We start from the raw sequence: 7,968 nt of genomic DNA, 5'->3' as shown, positions 1-7,968 counted from the left end.
GCTTCTGTGCTGCTCTTCAGTGTCCTTCTAGTTTGAAGAACTCCTTCAAGCATTTCTGGAAAGCCAGGTCTGGTGGTGATGAACTCTACCTGTTTTTGCTTTTTCCATCATTTTAAAAGAATAATTTTATTGGATATGCTATATTTTTTGTTGTTGTTGCTGTTGGCAGTTTTTCTTTTTCAGCTCTTTGAATATATCATCCCACTGTCCTGGTTGGCAAAGTTTGCACTGAAACATTTGTTCATACTTTTGTGGAGTTTCCTTTATATGTGATGAGTCACATTTTGTACTTTGTCTATGGATTAATTCAAATAGTTCAACCTTTTTTTCCCCCCGTTTGGTGGTACTGGGGATTGAACCCAGGGCCTTGTGCATGCAAGGCAAGCACTCTACCAACTAAGCCATATTCCCAACCCTTGAAAACACTTTTAATGTGAAGACCAATATTAAGTGTTTTGCTAAGATTAAATTTTCCCTTCTGTATCAGACCTAATCAGAACAATATCAGTTTGTGTTTTTGACAACTATTTTTCAAACATAAAAGTTATATTGCATAACTTCACAAAATGTATGTATAGCTCAAAATCATGCCACATTTTAATTTATGCCTATTTACTTGCATCTTCATGTTGTATATATATAGCTACAGATAATACACTTTTACTATTTTTTGTAGGTATGTTAAATTCTGTTTCTCACATGAAGGGGACACAATTTTAAATTATTTTTTTCTGAGATACATTGGAATATAGTAAAGCGTTATTATGCTCCCTTTGTAGTTGTAACAAAGCATAAGATACCTTATGCTTTGTTAATCTCTCTGCAAACTCCACTAATAGACTCATATTACAGGAAGAGAATTTTCATAATCTTTCCTATTATGTTTTTATCTTATTGTATTTTTGTACTTAATAATACTTCAAATAATATACAGGTTTCCTGAGAGTGGCTAATGTATATGCCTATTCATATTGATATCTCTAACAAGGAAATAATCATTCTTTAAATATTTTTTGGATAAATTATTCAAATTAGAGTGGTGCATGTGGATTCCTTATCTCCTTTCTGATATTATTAGAACTTTTTTCCAGTTTTACTAATTCACTTAGGTTTGTCATGGCTCAATTATTTATTTATTTGTTTACTTACTTACTTTCTACTTCCTCCCCTTTTGAACCAAAACATTTTCATTCTTTTTTGGCTCTACTTATAAAGTGTGTTAATTCATATAATTTTTAAAACAGCCTTTGAAGAAGGTTATATTATCATACCTATTTTTCATGTCAATGGAAGCATAAATAACATTCTCAAGATCACAGATCTAATGAATGTTAGACTTACCATCTGAAATTTGTCAACTAGTCCACAGAATTTATGTTCTTTGTGATTATGTTATTTTTGCTCACACTGAATTTTTAAACTAAAATCTAATTGAAATTTTGATATTTTCTTTAATCTTAATGTAATTCAGAAAAATGTTTTGTCTCATTTTACTAAGAGGCATTATATTATTTGAGTGGGGCAGGCAAAGAAACAGATTAATGAAGTACAAAACTTACCTTTTTTGTATATAGTTAGTTAACTTTTAATTACTGTATACAATTGTAAGTGCATGACTGAAATCTAATTTTAGAACACACTTTTCTTATGTGAACAATGACCTTCATGCTCAATTTCAGTTTATCCTGCTCTTACACTTGGTATAAAGCAATTACCGAACTATATTTTGTCTGTGAAGTTTTGCCTGTTCAATAAATTAAATATACTTATAAGTATATTTCACTAAGTCTTTTTGATTTGATTTCTTTCACTTAGCATATTTTGGAAATATGTATATGTTATTATATCATGAAATTTCTCATAAAAAAAGAGAACAAAATGAAATTGTGGACTTGAGAAGCACAATAATGGAAATTTTAAGAAATCACTATAGACATCAATGGTAGAATTGAACTGACAAAATAAAGAATAAATGATCATAAAGATAAATCAGAGCACAGAGCAAAAATAATAAAAATAATAAAAAATAATGAAGCCTCAGAGAAATGTGGGATACCATTAAGCACAGCATCATGCATGTAATGGGTATAATGGAAGAGAGCAAAAGGAGAAAACAGAGTATTTTAAAAATACTGGCTGAGAGCTAGGTATAGACAGGGTCTCACTAAATTTCTGATGCTGGCTTTGAACTTGAAATCCTCCTAATTCATACTCCTGAGTTGCTGGAACTACAGGAAGGTGCCACCACTTGTACTTTAAATAGTCAAAATGCATATGTAGATTATATCCCAATGAAACTGTTTTATTTATTTATTTGTTTGTTTGTTTGTTTGTTTGTTTATTTATTTATTTATTTATTTATTTAGTATTGGAGATTTAACCAAGGGCTGCTTAACCCCAGAGCCACATCCCCAGCTCTTTTTTCTTTTTATTTAGAGACATGGTCTCACTAAGTTGCTTAGGGCCTCACCAAGTTGATGAGGCTGGCTTTGAACTTGCAATTCTCCTGCCTCAGCCTCTGGAGCCGCTGGGATTACAAGTGTGCATCACCTCACCTGGCTTGATTTTAGATTTTAAAAAAGCAATACTTGTTTACATTTTTTAGATTGTGCAGGAATCTACATTGCTGTTGTCCATTTACCAGTGGAAGAACATTTTCTTTGTTTCCATTTTTAGATTATCATGAATAATGTGTCTGTGCAAATTTGCTCTAGTTTCTGTGTGAAGATGTATTTTCATTTTTATGACTTAAAAGTCAGATTTTTGAGCATCTAGTAGGTGTATGTTTTACACTCTCAGAGATTTTCTTAATGAGCCTGTATTCAACAACAGCATATGAGGCTTCTAGATTTTGCCATGCACTGGCATACCAACCCCAGGCATAATCAGTATTTTTTTTTTATCATGTTAGTCACTCTGAGATATGCTAAGTGGCAGGTAGTATGTCTTTGTGGTTTCAATTTGCATTTTCCTAGTGACTAGTAAACACTGAACAACTTTTTGTGCATTTACTAAGCATTTGTAGAACCTTTTTATTCAAATATTCTCCCATTTTAAAATCGTGCAAATTTTCTTATTGAGATTTTTAGTGTTCTTTATATGCGACTTTTGTCAGATATAATTTGTAATCTTTTCCCAGTATGTGAATGGTCTTTTTTGCTTTCTTAATGCTATCATTATAGAACAACATTCCTAAATTTTAAAACGCACCAGGAATTTGGATGTATGGAGGTTAATACATGGACTAAAATTAATATGAAAAATGAAGGCATAAAATTTTTAAAATAATTAAATATTTAGTTGGATGTTTTGATTCAATGTAAGTATAATTATAGGATGCTGGCAACAAAATTCCTGAATCTACTGTTAGTATTCATGACAGCTTAAAAATGGAGATTTTTCTCTATAGCTACTTTGTTGACAATTCTTCATCTGCTAAGGAGATGTACAAAGCATAGAGAGAACAGGAATTTCTGAAAATTATGAATACTTTATCAACCCTGATTCTAGGGATACATCTCTATCATGTTGAATGACTGAAAAGAAAAGAATAGCAGAAAATATCTCAATTTAAAATACTGAAATTTTAACCTCCTAGTTATTAACATCGATCTCAATCCATCATGTTTATTGAATGAATAGTACAAGTTTGAAAAGATGTATAAGTAGATGAATTGGTGATGGCCACTGAATAGAACACAAAACCTTCAGTGCTCAATGCATCTATTGAACCACTTGAAAGAGAAAGACTTGGAAATAATTCAGGTATATAATTGAGCCTTATTTTTCATATTTTCTAAAACTATTCACTGAGTTTTTCTCTTTAAATGTCTTCTCTATTCATGATCTTGTATTTGATTAGTTCTAGCATTACTGAGTTGCAATTGCTTTTCAAGAGTCACAAAGAGCTATTAGAAGACTGAGAAAGCAAGTGAGGGAAAGGCCCTTCCAGAAAGGTGAATAAGGGTCTAATTGGTACAATTATCCTCCGCAAGTCAGATTTCATCTGCAAATTGATATCAAAATAATGTTACATCCTCTAACTGTACAAAGAGCCACAGTTTTTTAAAAAATATATACATATATATATATATACACACACACACATATATATTTTATAATATTGATTTTTATAAGGCAATGCTGTGAAATATAGACACTAACTATATACTAACATTTAATTATTTGAATAAGAATATACTATTGTGCTGAGAACTCATAAAATTGTATCAACATTGATTCTTTAAAAAAATGTTTTAGTTGTATATGGACTCAATGACTTTATTTGTTTTTATGTGGTTCTAGAATTGAACCTAGTGTGCCTCACACTTATGAGGCAAATGCTCTACCACTGAGCTATAACTCTAGCCCCTCAATATTGATTCTTTAAGTGTAATGTGCTACATACAGAATTGTGTGATTTAGTAAAGTATGAAGTTATAATTAATTCTTGATGTCCCAAATACTGATAACACTTCATATTAACTGGATTTTTGTATTAAATTACCTGTCTTATTGATTTATTCTCCACACAGATCATAACTCTGCCCTTGCTTCTTTACTTATGGTGAAACTCTCACATGAGATCATCTTTCTTTTCTTTCTATGGGAAGTCTATATTGGAATTAATTTACATTTTTCTAAAATCTGTTAATTATTCTCCATATAAAAATTGTCTATCATGCTTATGCTATGTGATTGCTCATTGTTAGCGATCATAGGCAATGAAACTATCATGAAATATTTGTCTTTGCAACTTATTAATCCTATTTATTTAGACTCTATAGACTATCTCACATTTGGTGAAGCTACAAATCAACACTGCTATTATCTTTCTCCAACATAAGTAATTTTTGTATTCTAGATTTTATATTTATTTAAAATTAATTATAAAAATATGGTATTTTCTTTAAAGGCTGTTCATTGTTTATATAGAAATTTAACATGGATGAAATATATTGTATTTCATTTTTTAATTCAAGTCTTTAATAGAAATGTTGAACATTCAGGTCCTGGTAAAAACCTTTTAGAGACCTACTGCTCTATTGGTGGTCATATCTTTAAAAACTTTAATTTTTTTACATGAAAGATTATGAATACAGTATAGCCAAGACTGATCTGATCTTTTGTAAGCCTCAGTGAAATAAACTATAACATATTCTTATCTCTTACCAGATTCTAAATCAGTGATATCACCAAGTGTAATCTTAATAGTCCCTTCATGGTTTCTTTAGATGAAAAATGATCATCCATATACAATGAATTCATAGTCCTGTGTATTCTTTATAACTTAATATGTTATGGTAAACATTTTTGATTCATCCTGGGTCACTGACATTACTTAAATAGCTCTTCTTTATCCACAAATAAAAATGAATACTTTTCATCTGGGCTGATTTCAGGAAAAGCATTAAATTCCAGAACTGAAATTGTTTTAAGGCACTGAATGCTTACTGTGCCCTTTAAAAATGCTTTTTTCATTCCTTCCTTTGTACATGTTTCAAAAAGTAAATTTCAAGTTCCAGAAATAATGAGGTATGAATATACAAACAGGTTCTTGCCTTGCCTTGTCCTTGTGAGATATTACAAGGCTAATACATTTGACTTTTCCTCTAGAGCACAGTAGTGTGGAAATAATTAAATAAAATTCCTGTCATCTATTTTCTTCCCTGAATATGAAATCAGAAGTAGAGTCTTAGCAAATAGCTTAAACAGCAGAATTAAATTTTATTATGTACATAATTTCTTTGGTGTGCTATAGTGATATTATATAGAAAATACAATGAGGTGCTAAAATTTTAATCATTACTTTATCATATCTATTAATGAAAAATATACAAGATAAATTTTAAATTTTAAAAAAATTTTAATTTTCTATAAAGTAAGGTATTTTTGCTAATTTAGATCAGTTTACACTTAGTTTAGTTAACATTGTGCTCTCCTATATATTGTCTTCATTTCCTTAGATGTATTATCATATTGCTAGGTATTCTTCTAGGTGCAAGAGAGGAATTTAACGTGAAGGTGGCAAGAAGGAAACTCTAAAAAAAATAGTCCCTTTGGATGTAGAACATTATTCAATTGTATGTTTATATGTTCAGCTTTGATATTGTTGTAAATCATAATACCAACAGATGACAATTTATGTTCATGAAAATAATAGTTCAATAAGAATAAAACATATTTGAGAAATTAAAAAAATAGGGCATGCAGATCAAAAGATCTGCATGTTAATATTTAAATCTTAAAAAGAAAATTTTCTTACAATGAATTTCAATAATTAAAAAAATATATCTTTCTGAGTAAGGTTTCCATTGAAATTATTTGAGAAATGCCAGTTTCACAGAATTGCCATTACATGATGATATCTTGACATTGGCCACCAGGAGCAGCATTGAGAATATTATATATATATATATATATATATATATATATATATATATGCACACACATATGTGTATATACATATATGTATATATACACATATATATATATATATATATAATATGTATATATAAACTTATTTATATGTATATAAATGTGCAGTCTCAAGTGTCCTTTCTAAATGAGAAGCATTACTATTGTGTCCATAAAAAGGGTCTTGAGATATTTTTTTTAAGCATCTGGAAGGTTAAGCTACTATGGCTAATTATTATTATCTTTTTATTTTAACCAAGTAGCTTCATAATCAATATTTGGAATTTGGATAGTTTTTCAATGGTCTGCTTTCTCAAAGCAGCCTCATCCAAGTTTCAAGGTGTATTTATGCTTGATTTGATCTTGGCATTTTCACACCGTTTAATGTCTTTGCCTCTGGAAGACTGATCACTTTCAGAATACTGATCTTGTAAAGTCTTTAAGCCTCTCTGCAACAGATGGCATAAAAGATTGCTGTTTCAAGTGGATAGACTCTTCATTGCATTCCAATTGATCTTCTGTGACTGTCGCTTTACTGTTAGAGTTTTTTTTATGAGTTGTACTGTTGACAATTCTTTAGGCCACATAAGCTGTATCTCTTTCAGAATAGCTGGGTTAAAAATATGCCTGCAGACTTAGTCAAATAACATATTTTCTTAGACAACTGACTCTATTGGATTGGTTAGTGGACTAGAAATAGCATCAATCTGTCCTCCAGTTGTACACGCCATACTCTTAGCCTCTGTAGTTGGTCATCTATATCACTGATGGCTTTCCCAATACCATTTACAGCCAGTAGAACACAAATATGGTCCTGACATAGAGTGAATGAAAAATGTTTTAAAGTCAACTCCCCAAAAGAGTGCTTTCCTAAAATAATTTATAAAAAGTATGAGATGAATTTAACTCCCACAGCTGTTATATAATATCCTTTTAGAAAAAAGCTAAACATTTATATTTACACATTCATCAAAATAAATAAAATTGTCAATCACATTGTTTTGGGAGTCATGAGAGCTGAAATTTAGGATGGAATTATTAGATTTTACAAATATTTATCACATGGAGATAATATTTTTCTGTAGGGAGAGTCTAAAGTTGAAATTTCAAATTGCTCATTTAAAAGAGTTGCAAGTAATAAAACAAAAACTTCTCTACTATGCCCAGAAAGGCTGCCATTCAAAATTTACACCAGAAACATAAGTGCCTTATTAAGCACATAGAAAAAAAAAGTACTTACATTACTAAAAACTAAAAAAAGTTGGACTAGAAATTATTCAGAAGTAAGTGAAATTGCCTCCTCACCTTTAAAGGCTATCATTCAGATGTTAATATTAAATTCATATTTTTCCTCCTCAAAATTTAAGGTCCATTATTATACAACCTTTTAGATTTGAATAAATATATCTGTGTAGGGAAATGTTTCTGTTCCAAATGAGGTATCAGTCACTGTGGGAACATAGCTGATCCCCTAGAGAAGCTCAAAAACCTCCTGGAACACTGGCGTAGAAGATAATGTCCACATTCACCGAGTTAAGGCTAATTTGAGCT

General features: G+C 30.3%; 1 non-coding gene across 1 annotated transcript; it reads right to left on the bottom strand.

The window, feature by feature from the left end:
• Nucleotides 1-338: 338 nt before the first annotated feature.
• On the bottom strand, nucleotides 339-411 carry Trnaa-ugc. Its single transcript has one exon. It is a non-coding gene; the product is annotated as a tRNA-Ala (tRNA).
• Between the last annotated feature and the right edge of the window lie 7,557 nt (nucleotides 412-7,968).

This window comes from Marmota marmota, unplaced genomic scaffold, assembly GCF_001458135.2.
Source record: "Marmota marmota marmota unplaced genomic scaffold, marMar, whole genome shotgun sequence".
In the NCBI taxonomy this organism is placed as follows: domain Eukaryota; kingdom Metazoa; phylum Chordata; class Mammalia; order Rodentia; family Sciuridae; genus Marmota; species Marmota marmota.
Note: the sequence above shows the minus strand (reverse complement) of the source record. Positions and strands in the feature narration are given on the sequence as shown.